General features: G+C 44.7%; 1 long non-coding RNA gene across 14 annotated transcripts in view; it reads left to right on the forward strand.

Annotated features, from left to right (window-relative positions):
- The window catches only part of LOC102156069, an 801,934-nt gene extending 798,831 nt beyond the window's left edge, over positions 1-3,103 (forward strand). For all 14 annotated transcript variants that reach the window (XR_005360052.1, XR_005360049.1, XR_005360053.1 and 11 more), the window contains one exon: positions 1,664-3,103. This is a non-coding gene — a long non-coding RNA (uncharacterized LOC102156069). The remainder of the gene's footprint in view (positions 1-1,663) is intronic.
- Positions 3,104-21,354: the final 18,251 nt, after the last annotated feature.

Raw genomic sequence — 21,354 nt, forward strand, 5'->3', positions numbered from 1 at the left:
AATTAAGATATTTAAATGGGTGTTCAATTGTAAGTATCCCAGGGTGAATTTAAGAATGAAACCTCTTCGTTTAGAAAGCCAGTCCAACGCTTGTATACCAATAGTTATTTAGTGTCATCGTTTTATGTATTCTCATTACCTCTTATTGGCTGTTGGGATGAAGTTTGATTTTTTTTTTCATTAAAAAATTGCTTGCTGGGAAATCTGCATGAAATACGGTGTTTGATTTCTAGAGGAGGGGGGCAAAAGTCATACTGTCAAATTGCTACTCTTTGCAAAGGAGAAACTTTAAGGATTCGGTGAATCTGAGGATGTTGGAAACCAGAATCCCGTTTTCTCCTGTTATTAAAAAATAGTATCTGATTGCTTACTTTTACACACTGCTTGAATAACTGGATTCTGAATATTTAACTATGATTTCTTTCCTAGCCTCGTACAAAATTAACATTTTCCCGAATCGTCTCGTACATAGACTTTAACTCGATGCGTACCTTCGGGATTAATTTGAGAGTCCACGTGTGTGCATGCAAAACCAATACTTTATTCCTCCGGTTTTTATTCTTCTCTTTTGTCTCTATCTTTATCATTACAATTGGAAAACCTTCTATTAAATATGATGATCTAGGCCCACCGGCAGGTTTTGTTACATTGAAACCATCCATTTTGAGCAAAGAGTTAATGAACTTTTAAGGTGAGGTTCACGCTGGTCCTGACCCTCCTGGTAATTTTTCATATAAGGTTACTGGTGGGAGAGAAATCAAATTTCATCCGTGAACTTGATTGACAGGTGAGAGCAAGGAAGAGAAAGGCATCTGGTCAGATGGGGGATCTGGGAGGAGGAGTATAATTCCTCTGAGTTACTCCGAGATATTAGATATTATAAGCGGATATATGAAAAGTTCAATACCTGATACCCCTGGGAGAGTTACTTAGTGTATATTCAGAAAGTCACTTTGGCTAAGGGATTTTAGTAGTGAAAGCCCCAAATGGAGAACTGCCTGCTTCTCTCTTGCTAATTTCAACTACGTACAGCTTTGTGGCTTATTTCTGGCAATTTTCTAGCTACAGTATGAAAATCAAATCACAGACCTTTTGGGGAGCCATAGAATTACCTTTCGTTATTCTCAGAAACAAACTCTAGATTATATTAGGGTCCTTGGGCATCTTACAGAATGATCATCCTAAGCAGTATCACAAAAAGATTAAATCCTCCTTTCTGTAGCATCGCTTGATCCTGACTAACATCTCCCATCAGCGCATGTTACAGCTTAACATACGCAAATCTACCAAACGCATGATTGATCAATGTTGTGCCTTCTAAGGAAGGTCACCTAACGTGAACGCCCCTAGAGACAACCACACGTTGCTATTTGATGTATAATTTTCTGTGGTAGCGTCCCTGGGTGGTGTGATAGCTTCTTTGCCATGGAAACAAGTGATGATGTTGCTTGACCCTAATACCAAGGGTGGCTTTGGAATCCACCTTTGGGGCTGTCTTTCAGCTTGAATTAACACAACTGCTCCCACCCACCCCACCCCCACGTCGCACCAACTTTGAAAGTTGGCTTTCGAGACGCGCTCTTTCACCTTGTGTGATGAAACACTAGTTTGAAAGATGGTGATGGATCTTAGCCTGCTCATGTCTATGCTCTGCCCATTTCAGATGTTCCTGGCATTGGCTAAGACCCATCCGGATGCAACCAAGCCTTACAGAGCTGCCTCGGGGCAGGGCAGGTGGGATACATGCATAGGGGACAGGCTCGTTTGTAGCTTTCCTATCGCCAATGGGAGAAGCTGATGGAACTCGTATAAATAGTACTTTCTGGGTTCTAAGTACCCATCAGTATTTTTTTTTTTTTTGCCTCTAGTCTTACAATTAGCTGAGTGGACATGTTTCTCCTGACTGTACCTATGCCAATATGAATTCAAACAAATGTAAGGAAGACTTCATTGTTTTATGAACAGGGATAAAAACAAATACACAAAACACAGACAGTAGAAGCATTCAGAAATCTTGTTTTTATTTTATATAACTTGACCTCCCGTGTTGCCCATCATCATCCAGAGAAATAAAACGCAAGCGTGGTTTCCCGACGCCCTGTGTCAATGTGGGTGCCTTAACATGGCTCTTTAACTCAAACATAAAATTAAATATGTCATAACCGTGTTTCCCTTGCAGAGCCCATCAAAATATTGTAACAGAAATGGTGAATCAGGTGTTCTCATGCAAAGGACATGTGAAAACACAGACTGTAAGTTCCAGAATCTTGGTGCGTCTGCTTAGAGAGCCCAAGTGAAAAGAGTGGCTGGTCTTGACTTTGTCTTCATTATAGGCCCCTCGGGGCTTCTAAATGCTGTTTTTAAAGTACATCCTCCATCCCCCACGGCAGCAAGGAACAGTATGCTGTCCTGTATGCAGATTTGGAGCGGACCAATCCATCAAGTTCCATGAGTATGTCTTAAGCGAATTACACTGATGATATATTTGTTGGCCCTGGGAAAGAGGGGGAAATAATTTCATTTAAAGTGTTTATTACGCGGACTTACCTAATTGTTTGTTGTTGTTTGTTTATTTAGGTCATGCTCCCATATAACCACCACCCATACCCCCTTTCCATACAAGGCCTGCCTACTGTTTTTCTTTTGGCGGGTGCTGGCCCACTGCTGAGCTGATTTAATCAATTAATTATAGCCAAGCAGGTACGGGGTAACTAGCCTGATGATGCCATATGAAGTCATATTTTCTGTGAGCCCTGGGATATGATTGAAGGGGCAACTCAAAGAAAGAATATTATGCATTGGCCGGGGGCTGGGGGGAAGGAAGGAAGAGTTTTTGTAAAAGTACAGCGCTCGTTACTTAACGCGAAGTGATGCTCCCGTTAAAGAGCCTTCGTGCTAAAAGCACACGTTCAGTCACCTGCCAAAATGTCAGATTTACTGCTGTCGTTCACAGATGCCAATGCAGAGACACTCTTCACCTGCCCATTGCTGAGTCTTCCATCTCCCCATCCCAAAATCACTGTAAAGTTGTTGTTCAGTGTCTGCCTTTTGGGGTTTTCCTGGCACCTAATGAAATTATCAGCAATAAATGAGCTAAGCAGAAGGGTTGGTTTTATTTTGATTTTTTTCTCTTTTTTGGGTCTTTTTGCAATATTTGGAAAATGCTAGGGCAAGGGTCAGCCAGTGGGCAAAATTCAGCGTGCCTCTGTTTCCAGCGTCCACAGGAGATACTGCAAAGCCATTTGCACTGATATAATTTCAGGTGGAAACTACCACCAAGTAGGAGGGAGGGTGTTGGGCAGGGGAAGCTCAAACCGGCAGTGGGAATCCCAGGTATTCTCAGGGGAGATGACACAGCCACAGGAGCAGTGACCTCAGATATAAGGCTCTGTAAGATATTAGCACCCAATTAACGATCTAGGGGCGCATCCTACAACATAAACCCTGCCAGCAGGAGGTGAGAATGACAGGAAAGAAAGAGATGCTGGTTGGGTTTTGTTTTCACCTTTTCCCTCAGCAAGCATTGTCTAATGACCTGTTGTTCACATGCAGCCAAAGATGATTTCTTTTGCTTATTCCGGTCTATGGAAAGGCCCAGTGAGTTCAGTTGCTAGCAGGTAGGCAAGTGGGATTGATACAAAATTTACCCAGAGGTCATACTTCCTTTAAATTGGGTTCCACAAAGTTTCTTGCCTTCCTCCCTGGCTCCTTCTGCAACCGAGCTGTGTCCTGGGTTTATAGGTATTTTAAAGGGATTCTGAACCCGGGGTGACTCCCCCTCTCCCCAACAACAAAGTTAATAAAAATGGAGACCTTTGTTACCCACGGCAGTTAATGACAGGGCTTGAATCCGCACTGCTTTCGTGTGCTTCCGGCGGGTTCATATTTTAGAATGAAGTTCATTCCTCATGCACATGAAATGGGGGTGGGGTGGGGTGAGGGTCTGTTAGAGGGTCTCTTCCTGGACTGCAAATATTAAATAGGAGCCAACAGAATTTCCTATTTACCTTTTCAAAATTTCTCGTCTTTATTTTCCTGCTCTCTCTAGTACTTTCATAACGGAGCTATTAGAACCTTTTCAGAAAATCTGAAGGTGCACCCGGCCATCTCACAGCGTTTGGAATCACGCGTGGCATTTTAGGGGGCCGCGGGAGTCTGCGGAAGGGCTTGTAGCACCTCCCTCCTCTCGGGGCGTCCCAGAGCCTTCAGAAATCCCTTCTCCCATGTCCATCCTTTGGACACAAGCTAAGAATCGCTTTCTCATCCTTGGCTCCACTGGGTGGCAAGTACTTGCAGTTCCGTCCTGATGTCCAAAGACGGTTTTGTTGTTCTGTTACTGGGCTTTCCTAGACATTTTATTTTATTTTATTTTAATTTTATTTTATTTTATTTTATTTTATTTATTTATTTTTTATTATTTATTTTATTTTATTTTATTTTTCCTCTCTTTTTCCTCTGTAAAGCTGGGAAACTGCTTCTCCCCATTGCACAGTAGAGGAAGGTGCAAAGTGCACGGCCGGCCCAGGCCCTGGGGTGTGCATCGCCGTCTGAGCCCGGGAGTCTGCACCGGGAAGGAGGGAGGGTTCCCCAGGAGGACGGGATCTCTGCTCAGCCCCCGGGCTGCTTTGGGGCCCAGGGCTGCCGGCTTCCAGCTGCCCTCCCCCCCAAGAGACCCACTCCGCATTGGAGGCCGTGGGCCTCTCCTCCGTGCGCGCTCCGTGTTCCAGGGATCTAGCGGGGGGCGAATCAGGGCGTGCAGGGCTGCTGCTCGCAGGGCCTCCCCCAGCCTAGGGATCGCTGGAAACACTGAGCAACCCCGTGGTATGTTCTAAACACAGTCTCCACGGGGAGGTTGGTGGGCCTGATTGTTCAGAAGTTGCCCCGGTGTGATCTGAACTTTGCTTACTTAGTGGCATCGAGACCCCAGTGTAAAGGCAAAAAGGTCATGACACGACAGGTGCCACAAACCCTCCCTACAGATCTGCGGGCAGATGGCCCTCCTGGCTCCCAAACTGAGCTGGTGGGATTCGAGTCCGAGCGTTTGGGCCTTGACTCCACAAGGAAAGTACAGGGTACACCTCGGTTCCTGACCCAGAGGCAGGAGATGTCACTTGTCCAGCCTGGAGCTCAGAGTTTTCATAGCAGCACGGTGAAAGTCGTCCTGTTCCGGAGAGGAAGAACAAAGTAAGGAAGGATTTGTTTTTGTTTTCTTTTCCTCCTATTTTATTTGAACCTGCCAATATTAGTAATGAGAAACTTTCTGTCCCTGTTGCTGGAACACTTTTATTTTTGTATGGCATTGGTGGGGATGGGGGGGCGGGGGCGGAGGGAGTGCAATTCCTGCAAGGTGTTTCTGTCTTGACTCAACATTTTACAGTGTCATTCAGATTCCCCATTCTCGGCACCATCATTTCCTTCCACAATACAAAAGGGCACCTTCCCATGTTTGCCACGGTTAACGGGTCAAATTTTCACTGTAGGGAAGAGGAGATCCGAGTGTCTGATTTCATTGTAAATTCGTCAGGAGTTATTTGCCGAACTAGTGAGGATGCTGTTGTTCTGAAAATGCATTTTTTAAAAAATTTTTTACTGTTTCTTTAAAATTTAATTGGGACCAGGTCACTGTGTGGTTTTAACTCAAGGATTTCTTTCTTTCTTTCTTTTTTTTCTTTTTCTTTTTTTTTTTTTCAATTGCAAGCTGCAGTAAAGTGATTTGTAATTTATAATCAAAGTTTGGTATCGTTAAACTAAACTGTAAAAACTGGCTTTGGGGTTTTGCTCATAAAATAAATATTTGAAAAAATATGGCAATGAGGCTTATACAGTAGAAGCAATGTCAGTACATATATATCTGCGTATATGAATATATATATATTTTTTTTTCTGGAGACTCTTAATGCTAGCGCTGAAAAGGCATCTTACAAAACCGTGACTTTCAATAAAAGTCCAAGTGTGAGCATACTCTGATAAGAATGTAAGCACATTTCCTTTAATGAACTTCTAATGTATTTTTAAAACTCTATTCATAATTCGCATTAATTTATTTTTTCAGTTATTTTATTTTTGCACGGAAGAGTCCACGTATACATGCTAGACTTCTCTGTCTGTAAGCTATAGTGCTCCTTAGCTCGGAAGACTTTTTTTTCTTTCCTCCTAACAAGGAAGCTCATTTAGAAAGAAATGTTTATGTGAAGTGCTTGTCAGTTGGCATTTTTACTGGTTTGCTAACCCAAAGGTAAAATATAAAGCCATGTCTTTTCCTCGCTGGCTTGTTGTTACTAGAAGGGTCCCTCCCTTGTTAGCTTGATAAATAATTTTACTAGGGGGACTCTGCTGTATTTTTATGCTTGCTGTCTATTTTCTGCTTGCTGCAAATAAATTTCTGTACTCAGAGGGCACTAAAACTCCAAACACATGGTATTTTCCCATTTTGCTGCTGGTCGCCTGAAATATTTATTCCGTCTCGTGTTTTTAATTAATTTTTTAAAGGAAAAAATAATTTGTGATGAATATCAAACAAAAATTTGTCGTATATTTCGCAGGACCGTTGGGTGTGAACAGGGAAGGATGGCTTTTTGAAAGGCTTCGTGTGTCAAACCTCGTCTCATATTTGTCAAATGGAAGACAAGAGTTATTTATTGGGGGAGTCCTGAAGTTTTCTCATTATAGATTTCCTTGTCTGTCTCTCCAACTTTAAATATTAAGCTGTTAATATGAGAAATGAATAGGGCTATAGAATCCTATTTAGAAACAAGGCACTCCACAGTAAAATCTTTACCTTTGAAAAATGATACATCACGTGAAGGTAGAGATGACATTGATCATAGGTATCAATATAAATATCGGCATCCATCTGAGTCCCAGACATTTAGATGCGGGATTCATTACTACCGAGGTGAACTTGGTGTGGATCACTGGGGATAAATGGGTGGCACGTACCTAAAGACACACACATACCCTAAAGCATTCCAGTAAAGTAAAATAAAATAAAAATTAGCATATTCTATAATTACAGACAGTGAACATAGCACGTACCAGGTGTACAATGAAATGTTTAACGGAAGAGTGACATGCACATTGGTAAAACAAGTGCTCATTTTAAGTGACTGCCAGATTATTACATGCATTGAAATATGATTTCTTTCAAAGCAGACATTCTGCTTGTTATGTGTGACTTGTTATTTGCTCATTAGGAGGTTTTTATTTTGTGAAATTGGAAAATATTTTTAGAAAGATACTAGAGACATAAACTTGAAGCCAGAATGCCAGCACATGTCACTGACATCCACAGTACTGGGGAGACTGAGTCAGAGGTTATCTGGAGTTCAGTTTCTGCAGAGATCACGAAAACGCAGAGGAAAATGTAGAAAAGGGGCCCATGTACAAGTTCTCAAATATGCAGAAAGGTCCAAAGGTCAAGATTTTGAACATTCATTTTCTTGGGTTTAACCAAGAAAGACTTAGTCAAAAGGTTTTTCACTATAGATACATCTTTTGGTTACCAAAATATGTATGTATCTTATCAAGTATGTAAAAGGATTTTATTTTCATATCCCCATTTCAGAAATTAGCTAGACTTCAAGATGATGCCTGGTTTTTCCCTTCACCTCTGCCGTTTATAGAATCAGACTTTTTTTTATACTTAAGGGAGAGTTGAGGCTCAGCATTTCCTCTGGTCACTTTAGGGCTATCCCAGCTTGTCAGGAGTTAGAGAAAACTTTCACAGGGTTGAAGACCATGATGCTCCATCCAGCCCTGCTCTTTGGAAGTCATCCAAAGCCTCACAAGCAGTGATGACCACAGCTGTCATTGTCTCCTGGGATCCAGGACCTACACCATCTTTGATCCTTACAACAACTAGAGGGGGAGATATTTTAATCCCCTTTATACAGATGAGGAAACTCGGGCCCAAAGCTATTAAAATATAATTTGAGCCTACACTGCAGTCTTGTGGATATCTATTTCTAGATAGATGACATGCTACCCCTACCTGAGTTGGCTTATTCCCTTTTTCCCAGTTAAAAAGCCCAGTGATTAACCTTACCACATGTAGTATGAGCTCAATAGTCCTCTCCTCTTTGGTCATCTTTTTCTGAGTTGGGTTGAGGGAAGCCTAGAAAAAAACATAATCTGATTAGTATCTAGAAGACTAGGACTGGTCCTTCTCATGATCTTGATCCCAAGGACCCCTCCAGCTCAAAAGTCAAATGAATCTGTGGTTTGATTTCAGTAGGTAACAGAGCAGCTTTCTCCTCAAAGATAAAGATTGTCATTTCAAGAGCATTTAAAAAATAATAGATGGTACGTTTCCTTAATACCCTGTAATGTGTAAAGTGTCAGGTGCGCAATTGACACTCAGGAAATTGCAGGATAGTGAAGATAAATCAGCATTAAATCACTCCATTGAAAGCCCCATTTAATAAAAAGTTGTCAGCAAAATCTGGAGTAACATGAGAAAGAATACACAGTTTCTGCATCTGTAAAATAGGATTGTAAAATAGGATTGTGCAAAGGATTAAATACAATGATGTATGTAAAGCACCTGGCACAGAGTAAACACCCCGCCATGCTTGGCCTTGATCAGTATTATATGGAATAAAACTTTGACCTTGACACTTTGCAAGCCTTGGTTTGTTTTAAAATAACTTTGCTATTATGATATCACACATCTTCCCCTCTGCTAAATGTTGTCAAATTGGAAAATGGAGAAAAACCTAGAACAGCAGTTTATAACTATGATCTACTCTCCTCTGAAAAAAAAAATGCCATCACCCCTTAAAAATTTCTTAACAGCATTATTTACAATAGCCATGATATGAAAGCAACCTGTGTCCATTGATAGATAATGAATAAAGATGTGGCATATAAAAAAAATTTTTTAAGGTGTACTTGGGGAGTTCTGTGGTCACATAATTTAGGGAAATTATGAATTGGACAAAATCAAACATTTGATTTTGTTATCACCCATCTTAGAGCCTTTTTATGCTAATATTATTGTGACCCTCCAGGAGGAAGGAACAGCACAGAAAGCACACTGTATCCTCCAAGCTTATTTGAACATGGAACCTGTTCTCTAATCAACCGTCTTGTGGAACTAAAATCACATAGGACAGTTTTGAAAACTAGAAGTTGAAATACTAAATTTTATTTAGTACCCAAGGATCCCTTTACTGCTTTCCCCCTATGAAAGTCACGTTCAGAAACATACGTTTGTAATTCTGTGTATTTGTTTTATTAATCGGAGCCCCCTGTAACAGCCACAGGGCATCTGATTAGCAGGAGAAGAAGCATCATTCCGTTGATGTATATAAAGTCCAAAGCAAAGAAAACCTTATGGTGGGGGTTTACCCCATAGGTCTTTACAATAACAGGAGTGACTCATGGGTGCCATCACTGCCTTCATGGGCTCCCTATGGGTTTCAGGACCTGGGTTTGAGATCCTCTACTCTGATAAAAATAAGACTCAAGATCACTGTCAAATCTGGCCTGGCCGTTTGTGACTGGATGAGCCTTCCAAGGAAATCAGAGGTCCTGTAAGGAATATGTTAATGTCCTAGAATCTTGGCCAGGGATTCTTTGAACCTAAGAACTCTGCCTTCAAGTTTCTATTCTTTTCTTTTGTTTAATATTTTATTTATTTATTCATGAGAGACAGAGAGAGAGAGAGGCAGAGACATAGGCAGAGGGAGAAGCAGGTTCCATGCAGGGAGCCCGATGTGGGACTCAATCCTGGGACTCTAGGATCACTCCCTGGGCCAAAGGCAGACGCTCAACCGCTGAGCCACCCAGGCGTCCCGATCTTCTTTTCTTATAAGGATAATGATGTACATTAAGGGCACGTATATACAAACTAGAGGCTGGAGGGCAGTTGGGGATGGAAGTTCATTCTCTCTGACCCTGATCCCTCCTTGCTCTCTTCTTGTACACCTGCTTCATTCTTCCTACAGAAAGCAGGCAGGCCTTCTCTCCAGCGAACACTTCTGGGTTCCTCTGGAAACTTGGTTTTGAGCTCCCAGTGGGACGTGGGTCAGAAACTCTTACAACTCAGGTCTAGGAAGAGAGAGCTGATTGGCTCACCTTGGTCAGGTTTCTGTCTCTCATCCAGTCAGCAGTGGCTAGGGGAGGGTCCTCATCTTCAGCACCTTCCAAGGAAGATATCGGAGAATGGGTGCAGCAGGGCTGGGGAGATGGACACTTTGCAATGTGGGGGAGGAAAACTTGTACCCCAGACTCCTGCACACCGCTTTTGGAGATGTAGACGTGAGTAGAATTAGGCTATGAACAGGTCTCTGAACCTAGAGGCTAGGTTGTCAACCTTGGATGCGTCTGGGGAGCTTTTAAAACCATTGACACTCTCTGCCCCAGACCAGTGACTCCAGGACCTCTAGGGGTTCAGGCATCCATATTTAAGTAACAATTCCCAGGGTTTCTAATGCACAACCAGGATTTAGAACTCCTAACAGAAGACTTCAGAGACCCAGAATGTGAAGAAATAACTGGTGAACTTCCCATATTTTATTGTTCTGTCTCACAAACTCAGCGTTTTTCAGGTACCGTTTAAAATTAAAAGGGATGAACAATTGCTTTGTGCTTTGCCTGCTTCATCTGTTCTTCGTAGTCCTTTATTAACATCAAGTCTATGTAGGGAAGGCTTAAGGAAGTCAGATAAGGCATGTAGGAAAAGCAGATTGCTGGTGGGGTCCAGAAGCCTCCTTCTTACACCTGACTTAGCCACAAAGCAACCATATGACCTGGGCAGGCATATTGCCCTGATGCCCTGATTACCCTGTGGGGTCTCATTCTTCTCTTTTGGGAAGTGGGTTAAGTAATCAGTATCAGAGACCTTCTATGAGTCTACACAGTCAGCTAAGTGGCCAGGTCATCACAGATGCAGCACAGGAACCGAGCATTGATCCTGAGGATTCTGAACGAGCAGAATGGGTAATTTTAAATGTGTGATGGGGCATTTAAGAAAAAAAAAATCCACACATGAAAGAGACTAATGTATTTAGTTATCGAGTTACAAGGATAGATGTATTCCAAATTATTTGCACAAACTTTTACAAATACCAAGGCGACGTTATATTATTTGTTGTTGGTACCACCAGGCACTTATTTAGTGTGTGATTGGACTTACAGCGGGAACAGGACTGGAGAAAATGGTGCTGGCTGGGATTAACCAAGATGTTTGATCACATGCTGTCAGACCAATTGATCCTCCACTAAAGCGTAGCTTTAAACCGCACAAAAATGGCCTGCTCTGAAGGCACTCTTCACTCTACTTTGTAAGACAATTACCTTTTAAATTTCTCATCTCCTCTTGGATTCTAAACTCTGTGAGCATGGAGTCTGCACCTCATTTATTTTTGTGTCCAGCCCAGCCCTGCATCGGTGAGCAGCACACAGCATCTGTGCCTCGGATCCTTTCTTGAAAGTGGCAGAGTGCATTCAAATAAGCAAGCAAGCAAACAAAGGAGTAAGAGCCTCGTAAAAGTTTCCTAAGTGACAAAGATGCCATCTTTGCAATCTGTCAAGAATTAGAGGTTGTTCTCTTAATCCTCTCCCTACTTTTCGAAAGACCTGTATCCTGACATTTCCTTGACACTTTTGTGGGCTAAATTTCTTTTCCTGGACAGCTTGTTAAATATAGTCTGCACCAGCCAGACCTATTTCTTAATGTCCTTTTTTGGAGAGCTATTGGAAAATAAACCCCTTTTCTCTGGCTGGTTTGGCAACCGAGTTATTATGCTTTATTTTAGGATTTGACTCAATGAACACTTACTGTGCACTACCTGTGTTCTCGAATATGGATTCGGTGCTCGAGGATTCAGAAACAAAGAGGACACAGCTCAAGATTCATTATCGATGCAGACAGACAGTTAAAATAAATAAATAACTTGTCCTGTTTGATATATGCTTTTCAGAAGCTGTAGGGTTTGTGGGGTGAGCCGGAGGAGGGTTGTCATTTTGTGAACACCCATGCAGAAGCAAAAGGAAACTAGATTATGTTTTTAACTTGAGATGGGGAAGGCCTTCCTTAGCCTGACCTAAAACCCACATGCTCTCCAGCAAAGGGTTGATAAACGTGACTACATAGGCATTTAAAACTTGCACATAGCAAAGACATCATAAACAAAATCGAAAGTCAAGCAGCATAGAGTGGGAAAAATCAGAACCTACAAGATAGTCCAAGCCCTGATTTCCTTAGTATGAAGAGCTCTCTTCTAAATCCAGAAGAAAGAAGACCAACAACCGGGTAGGAAAGTGGGCAGAGAAGAATGGACAGCTTTAAGAAAAAGTAAAATACATATGGCCAATAACCTTCTGAAGCAATGTTCATCCCCAGTCCTAACCAAATCATAGCAACGAGACTATTGCATTTTGGCTGGAATGAGGGGGTGATGAGCAGCCTCACCTGCTGCTGTGAGCCTGTGAATTAGCCCGTGAGCTGGCTTTTATAATATCCTATAGCAGAGAATATTCAGAGGCAAAACACCAATCTCTACACATTTCCTGTTTGGGGATTTTAATTCACCAGAGAGGTGTGGGGTACAGCTGGCATAAACTGTGTTTGTGGGTGTGAGTCGGGGAGGAAGGATTGCCCGGGACAGGGCCCCATGGGTAAACTGGGGTGGGATGGCCCAGAAATTCTGGAAGGCCAGACCCACGAAGCGTGCAAACAGAAGTAGCAAACAAAGGGGGAATGAAGTGACGTGGGGGGTGCCTGGACAGTTTGCACGTAGCTGTGCAGCGCTCCTCTTCGCCAGGGCGGAACGTCCAGGTAGACCCTTCCTCTTGATCAGTCTGCACGTGCTCCGTGCTCCCCACCGGATAAAAGACTCATCTGTGTTAATTGAATTAAGGCCGGTATTGTTCACTGAGCTGTGGCAGCAGTTCCTCTGTTTCTAGCCCTTTTCTGTATCATCTGCATTGTCACAGCCAAAAGTGGGGGGGGGGGGAGCGAGGGAGGGGCATTTTTCAAAGAGCTACATGGGGATTTGGTCACGTGTCTGCCATGAACATCAATCCCCGGCACAGGCCAGAAATGCCTGGCACATTCCTACACACACCTCTTTGAAAGACGTCCCCTCTGGTGTTGCTACCAGGCTCCCCTCCACTGATACAGGATTTGGGGGCTTTGAAGTCGGTTGTGGAAATTTCGCTGCCTTCTTTGACTCCAGCAAATTGCTCCAAAATGCTACAAATGTAAAAAAGACTAAGGGAGCTTTAGCAGCAGCTTAGAGGTGGAATCCCCTTAAGCCATTGACAGAAAAATGCGTTTCTTCTTTCAGTTTTTAATTTGTGAGTTCTGTGTTACAATACAGCAGTGCAGCTGCAGTCTTCGGAGTCAGGTTTGGGGCAGGGAGGAAGGGGGTAGGTCGCAGCTCTAGGTCTCGGGACTGGTTGGGACCTTGACTGGGGAGGGGGGAGGGCAAAGCCGCATGCGGAGAAACGTGCCCAGTGGACTCTGAAAGCGCTTGCAACGTGGATATCAGGCGCTTCCAAGGTGAATCTGGATTTGGCTGGGTGTTGGATGCCAAGCCCAGAGATCCTGCAGACTCATGCTGCATGAGTGCTGGGAGGGATGGAACAGGGAGATTCGAACCCACTGCTTGGGTCCAGGGCTGGTGATGTGCTCACAGCCTGGCCCTAGGCGTTCCCTGTTTGGGGGGTGGGGGAGGTAATCGGGCTTGAGTGCATTTTCCCAAAATCTCCCCAAAGTTGTTTTATTCCCATTGTATGTTTGTGCTATAACAGGTGAGTCGGGACATGACGGCCCGAAGCTCCCCAGGCTTCAGTTACCACCTCCATAAATACAAGGATTTGGCAGGAATCACAGGTTTTCAAACTCGTTTTGTTTTGTTTCAACAGAGGAACCGTTCGTAAAATGAAGGTTTATATGGGATCACTGTGTAAAGAGAGAAAGGAGAAGCCAGGGAGGGTGGAGCTGGCTCTCCAGGTTGTTGGCTTTTGTCCCCACCCACCACCCCAGGACTCCAGGATCTCTCCAGTGTCTTTTCGCACTAGTTCTCTAAGGGAAATGCTAGCTCAGACAGTCCTGGTGTAGCAAAGGCCTCACTACAAACCCTGGACCTCACCACTTCGATGGCAGGCCTTTCCCGCTTTGTGACTTTGGAGAAGTCACTTCCCTTCTACAGATGGGATGTCAGAACCAGCCTCATGGGATTCTTAATACCGGTTAGATGAATTAGCAGAGGCAGCATCAACTAAGTGCAGGGCCGGCTGGCTGCTCTCATTACTCAGGTGGCAACAGACATGACCATTCATAGCTGTGTCTTTTGGGGCTCAAAAAATATTGAAGATCTTTTTTTTTTCTTGGGATTCAAGGGAATCCCATAGTTTAGTTGGCAAAACTGACGGTTCCCTTCTTTATATCTCCCTCTTACCTGTTTCTCTGATTGTCACATATCACCGTAAAAGGCAGTTTTCCCTTGCATACCACACTAGACGGTGATCCAGGATCCTTACCTTCCAGACTTGTGCTCAGCATTTAACAAAGGGGCTGTCACAGAACAGATTCCCAGGAGACATTTGCTGGATCGCGAACCAGTGATGTGTTAGAGCCCACTCCTGTGGGCTAGCAAGAGCCAATTCTATGCATCTCTTCCCAATTCCATAGTTAGGCCCTGGGAGCATGAAATTGGCCCTGAATATTTGCAGCATGGACTGCAGATGCTATAAAATCAGAGCCCTTTTCCCTGTTCCTATCCACCAGAGATCTGGTTGTTAAACATTTAGCAGCACACGACCCTTTGAGCTGCCCAGATTTTTAAAAAATGGAAATTGAACAGAGCAGAAGCACACATATCAGAAGCATCATCACTAATATGGCTGCTTCGATGTTGAACACAAAAGAATCTGAGAAGGGAAGAGTGTTATAGGCTGGAGGCATCAAAGAAGGATCTTGGGAGACAGAGAGGTTATGGGTGTCTAGGAAGAAGTGATAGGATGTCCAGGCTCTGGGGACAGGATGAGAAAGGACACCACCAGGTTAATAAGAGAAAAGTAGGACAATTATGGGAGGTGGTGGCAGGATGGAGGGATTAGACCAGGTGGATCTGGAAGGATGCTTAGGTATTGCCAAAGAGAAAAGATGAATTTCACTGCCGCCTGCAGCAGTGATTCCTATACCTTGCACGTACATCTGCTTTAATGCAAGGCATTCACCTGCCAAACATACTGGCCTCCTTAACCTCTTGAGCTGGTGCACAGTCCAACTAAATAGCTTCCAAAAAGTTTAGAAATATAGGTAAATCGATGGAAGAGGGATCCAAAAAAGGAACAGCATGAGGAGCTGGCCTCCATGTGAGGCTGTGGTTTGAGGCTGAGAGCAAAGGGAACTGGTACATGGGCCTCGCTGTTTCTGTCCAAGATTCAGGCTGACGGGTCGTGGGACCAACCTCAATGGTTTTTCATTTTAACACATTGGACATTGACCGGTGCCTCCCTGAGAACCTGAGTCAGCTCCCGCGAGGTCGGTGGTTCTCAACCTCAGCTACCCCTGAGAATCACCTGGACAGCTTTCAAAATCCCGGCTGCCTAAGCCCCAAACCCACCTCAAGGAAATCAGAATCCCAAGGAGGGGGGCAGTATTTTGTTGGAAGGTCCCGAGGTGACTGGCAGTGCACGGCCAAGGCTCAGCCACACACTGCTGTAAGGCCCTGGTTTTCAACCTCGGTGAGCATCAGCCGCCTCTCCCCACCCCACCCCCCAACCAAGGACTCCTTGCAACTCCAATTGCTAGCCCGCCCCCTGCCCATCCCTCAAATTTCTGATTCGGACAGTCTGGGCATGGCCCAGATTTATATTTCCGTAACCAGTTCTCCACATTTTAAAACCATTGCTGCAAGGTAACAGACGCAGCATTTGGAAAACGATCTAGTGGAGGAGTCGAGTGGACCAGGGTCCCCAGCCCAGCTCTGCAGTTCTCATCTGCGTGACCCCACTCATTTGTTGGAAGCATGGGTCTGGATCCGGGATGACATTGCTTCCCCTGGGACATGTAGCAACATCTGGAGACATTTTGGGGTGTCAGGTATCATGACTCGGAGACTGGGTGCTGCTGGCATCTAGTGGGAGGAGACCAGGGTTGATGATGAACACCCTATAGCGCATGGGCCAGATGGTGCTGGGATTGAAAATCCCTGGTTTAAAGCCTCTGAGCTTCTTTTGGCTTCATATACGAAGTGGGAATAGTCATACTTGGTTTTCTAGATTGTTGCTAAGAATAAATGACCTCCTATAGATAAAGCACTGTATGCAGGAAGTGCTCAGTAAACGGGAGTCCAGTCCACCCTCGAACAACAGGCGCTTCAACTGTGCTGGTCCACTACATATGGGGTCTTTTCAATAAATGTATGTACAGCACCTTCTCTTCCTTATGTTTTTAATAGCATTTTCCTTTCTCTAGCTCACTTGATTGTAAAAACACAGTATATAATACAAATATCATGCAAAATAGGTATGAATTGACTTATCAGTGAGGCTTCTGGTCAACAGTAGGCTAGTGGTAGGTAAGCTTTTGGGGTGTTGAAAGCTATGTGTAGGTTTTTGATGGCACAGAGGTTGGCACCCCAACCCCTGTGTTGTAGTTCTTACCCAGCTGAGCCACTCAGTGATGTAAACTTTGTTGAGGGACTTGACCTCCGTGGACCCGTCTTCTCATCTGTAAAATGGGCACAGTAAGAGGACCAAGCCCTGGAGGATCATTGCAAAGATTAAAGGAAATAATCTATGTAAAGTTCCGAGAAGTGCTCAACAAACATCTGTTATTACAGTTTCCCATAATATCTTTGCACAGACCTCGATTGTCTCCCTTGAAGAGTCTAAGATGCTGACTTACTGCTTCTCACTAAGCAGGCCTGTTGGAGAGGTGGAAAGTTGGCTGCTTTCTGTTTTTCAGGATGCAAGAGCTCAGAAACAGCAGCAGGGATAGGGCAACCCCTTAGCATTCCAGGCCAGACCCGAGACTCCCAAGCCGGATGGTACTTCCAAAAGCCGCCAGCTGCGTGTGGCGGCTCAGAAAACCTGATGTTTAATTTTTGCTTACGTGTTTTCAGCTTTAGTACAGGTCTGTTTTAATGAGCATTAGGTGATGTGAAATTTTTAGAAGACAAAACATCCCCGGGACCCATATCCCATAGGTTGATAGGCCGCAAGGCGCTAAGTGACCGGGGGTGGTGGCTCCCCACTTATCCCTCCCCACTTTCCAGATGGAGCAGAAATTTGAACCCAAGTGTCTCTGAGTCCAATGCCTGGTTTCTTCACCAGCCTGTGGCTCATGATGTGGGTTACAGCAGGAAGACCTCAGGGATGACCAGGGGCCATCCAGAGACACCGGGTCCAAGCAAACCTCCTGTAGAGGGGTTTCTGCTACCATCTGAACAACAGCCTCAGAGGGAAATGCCCTTTCTCTAATCTGCACACAAAATGGATTTTAGCAACTGGATTTTATTGAGGAACAGACTCCCACCTCCCCCACCCCCAACATTCGAAAACATATTGTCTTCTTTACTGTAGTTCATTTTGCTTTCCGAGGTGATTAATGAATTAAAGATGCAGTGTATTTATTCTTTTGCCTGATTACCATTCTGTAATAAATCTAAGCTCTGGAGTCTGTCGATACAGGAAGGCCAAACTGCCTCTTCGGAAAATAAAGGTTTGTACATTAAGCTCAACTTCCAGCTCTCTGACACAGGAGAAAATTCACCTTTAGAGCCTTATAAAAATAAGAGGGAAGTTCAGAGAGACACTGGCTGGTCCCTAGAAGATTCCATTTCTGTGAGTGAAAAGGCATTTTGCACACATCTCCCCAAGCATGGGAAGTACCTGTTGACCTGTAGGTAAAATGTATTTATTGGCAATACTGAGTATCAAGCTATCCATGGAGGCGATGACAGGGACGGAGGGGACAGCCATGAAGACCTTGTCCTAGCACTGTGGGCTCCTAGCGTCAGTTTGAAGTGGTGCTCTCTGCAAGCTGCACTCATCTCTGGCCAAATGGCCACGAGAATGAGAGAGAGTGAGATTGCTGGTTCCCAGGGAGAGCTCCTGGTAGGCAAGGGACTGACTTGCCCGGGACACCGGGGGAGCAAGGCAGCCAAGAGCACTGCTGCTGGACTCAACATGTCCCGCTCTTGCACGCTAGCTGTGCGACTCTAGGGCTGTGAGAGGTGGGCTGGCCCCCCCAAACCGGTGTAGGGGGTGGGACGACGCTTTGCCTTCTGAAGCTCTCACTTCATATAACCCTCCTCCAGTTTGCCCTGTGCCAGGACGGGAAGCTCATAAACAAGAAACGAATAAACAAAATTAGGTTGGTGGCATCACTGGCAATTTCCTTTCCTTCTTTTTCTATTTTTTAAAAAGAAAAAGCAAAAGCAAGACAAATTAAAAAAAAAATCTACTTAGCCTGTGGCTTAAATAGGTCCATTTCTCAGCTGCCACTGATTAGACTGAGTATATAACATGTAAAATGTGTTTATTTTACGTATGTATAATTCATACGAACTTGGTTATAAAATATCAGATTGAATGAGTCCATTTCAGACTCTATAAAATCCCCTACAAATACATTCAAGAGTCTGTCCAAGTACGTTTTTCTGGAAAGAGGGTCCCCACATTCATCAGTGCCTCAAAGGATCCGATAGCCAGAGGCAGGTTGGAAATGAAACCATGGGTCCCGAAGACCTTCTCTCTCCATATGAGGTCGCCGGCCCAGCACTGTCAGGATGAGGCAGGCACAGGAACGTTCTCAGCGCCCTTAGGACCTCACCAGGGCTAAACAGACGCAGGCAAAGTAGACTAGGTCAGGGTTACCACTAACTAGTGGAGCACAGCACGCCCCTCTCAGGCCTCAATTCTCTCCTCTGGAAAATGGGGGCTTTCAGAGGGATAGGTGGCCAGGAGGCAGTGTGAGCTGGGGGCCAGGCCAGGATCACCCCTCTGCACACAGTTGGTTGGCCAGGGGCTTCCATAGCCTCCCCCCAGCAGCCCCATAGCAGAGCTTCACCTTTGTGGGCTGGACAGCAAGGAAAGGTAGACAGTGGGCGGTGTAGTGCGGGACCCCTGACCTGGACCCTCTTTCCTGACCTGCCCCCGCCCCCTCCACCCCTTCCCCCCAGACTCCCCAGTTCCTTGAGGATGCTGAGAAACTGAAGGCCCCTCTCAGCAGGGAAGTTATAAGGTAGATGAGTTTCAGGTGAGCCAACCCCCCCAGGCCTGGCCCAGAGGTCCACTAGGACACCGCTGATCTTGTTCAGCGGTGGGGGGCTGACTCCCCACTTTTCCTCCCCCAGATTCCTCCCTCCTCTTCTCTGCAACCAGAAAATGGACCGCGTAGGTAACAGATACAAGAGAGAAGTGTCCCAGCAAGGCAGGCGTGCTTCCCGGGGCCAAGAAATACTCTTCCCACCTTCTCTCCAACAAATCAAAAAATGCCAAGGTGCAGAGAGAAGGAGGCTGCCCCGGAGGACTTTGCATTTAATTACTCAGTGAAAGCGTCTTGGAGGGAAGTCCCCCGAGGCCTGAGGGGGTGGCAGTGGCAGTGGGGGAGGGAATCTGTTGAAAGCAGGGTTTGCTTCACTTGAGATGCATCCCACCTGGAAGGTTCTCCTCTGCCTTTACTCTACCTGGAATTGGGAACTAGATAAAGAAGCTGCAAACCTAAACCATTAGTTTGGGGCTGCCTCTCCCAGCATCCCAAGTGCTTCTACTCTGGGGATTCTGGGTGACAATTTGAAAGTGAAAAAGCGTATAAGGAACAAGGGGCTTCCTCCTTCCTGACCAGAATTACCAATAGGACAGCCCCTGAATGAGAATTGGGTATAGAATCAAATATGACGCCACCCCGAGACCATCCAAGCAGTCAGACTCCTTTTATGCATGTGTTTGTTCATATTTGCTAGCTACTCATTTATAAGACACCTAGAACAATTGCTGTCCAATACAAATCTAAACACGAGCCACATTTAACATTTTCCATTTTTCTAGAAGCCACATTTAAAAAATTAAGGGGAAACCGGTGAAATCAATTTTAATATTATTTAAAATCAATACATCAGGATATTACTATGCTAACATGTGATCAGTATAAAAGTGTATTCATAAGCTGTTTTACTATCATTTTCTTTTTGTATTAGGTCCCTGAAACTTATTGCACGTCTCACGATGGATGCTAAGTGGTCAATGGTTAATGTGAAACAGTCAGACTAAAACAAAAAAGATGTGCTTACCAGAAAAAAATATATATATTTTTAGACTGCTTCAGTTTTCAAATTTAGTTAGAATCAAATGTAGTTAGAATCAAATGCAGCTAACAACTGTGTTTCTCAGCCACTCCAGCCACACTTAAGTGCTCAGGAGCTACGGGAAGTCAGAGGTTAGTTACATCATTGGAGGGTACAGTGAGCTCTAGAGTTGGGAAGTTAACCCAAGTGTCTGTTTGAAGAGCACCATGTACCAGGTTGAGTCTTAGCTCTGTCTGCTATCAGGCACCCATGTGCCTTGTGGACACTGCCTTCAGCCTGTGAGTTGGATCCATGAGAGCGTGGGTGTCCACCTGTGTAGTAGAAACACCCAGCACAGTGCCAGCACGTGACACGGACTTAATATTGGCTGCCTGGGAGGGGGAACAGAAGGTACCAATTAAGGACTTCCTGCCAGGTAGACCCATGTGAATTTAAAACAGGAAGCTGAAGGATTTTTGGGGTTTTGGTTTTGGGGTTGGGAATAGGAGGAGGTTGAAGAAGGCAGGAAGGACTGTATTTTCTGGACTGGGGGTTGGGGGGCGGTGTGCTGGATCCAGAGGGGCAGGTGTGAAGTTCTCCTAGCCAGAGCCACTTCCTGGGTAGGAATATGTTTCCTCCTCCTCTTCTACTTGTTCTGCTAAGGAGTAAGTCCTAGGTTAGGGTTCTAGAGAGCCGCCTCCCGGCGAGTGTGGGGCCTTCCCCAAAGCAGGGAGACCTAAAAACAAGGGTTGGAGACAGCATGAAACTCTCCCAGGCCTGGATATACATCATGTATTCCTGGGCTTAGAAATACACTATAGGGTCAGTTGGCATCCAGAGCATAGATGACAGAAGAATTTTCTATGTTCTGTTTAGACAGTAGACTTTTAAGCTTTTAAAATGGATTTCTTTCTTGAGGGCTAGGAACTGTGTCTCTGACTTCTAGGTGCTAGAACACGGTGAGAAATTCACTCACTCATTTGTTCACCTTTTAATTTATTCATCCACCCATCATTACCTATTATGAAACTATTGCTTGAGGCAGTGGGATACCGGAAGTATAGAGGTGAGCAAAAGGAACCTCGTCCCTGCCCACCTACAGCTGCAC

The sequence above is a fragment of the Canis lupus genome, chromosome 5 (assembly GCF_011100685.1).
Source record: "Canis lupus familiaris isolate Mischka breed German Shepherd chromosome 5, alternate assembly UU_Cfam_GSD_1.0, whole genome shotgun sequence".
Lineage (NCBI taxonomy): Eukaryota > Metazoa > Chordata > Mammalia > Carnivora > Canidae > Canis > Canis lupus.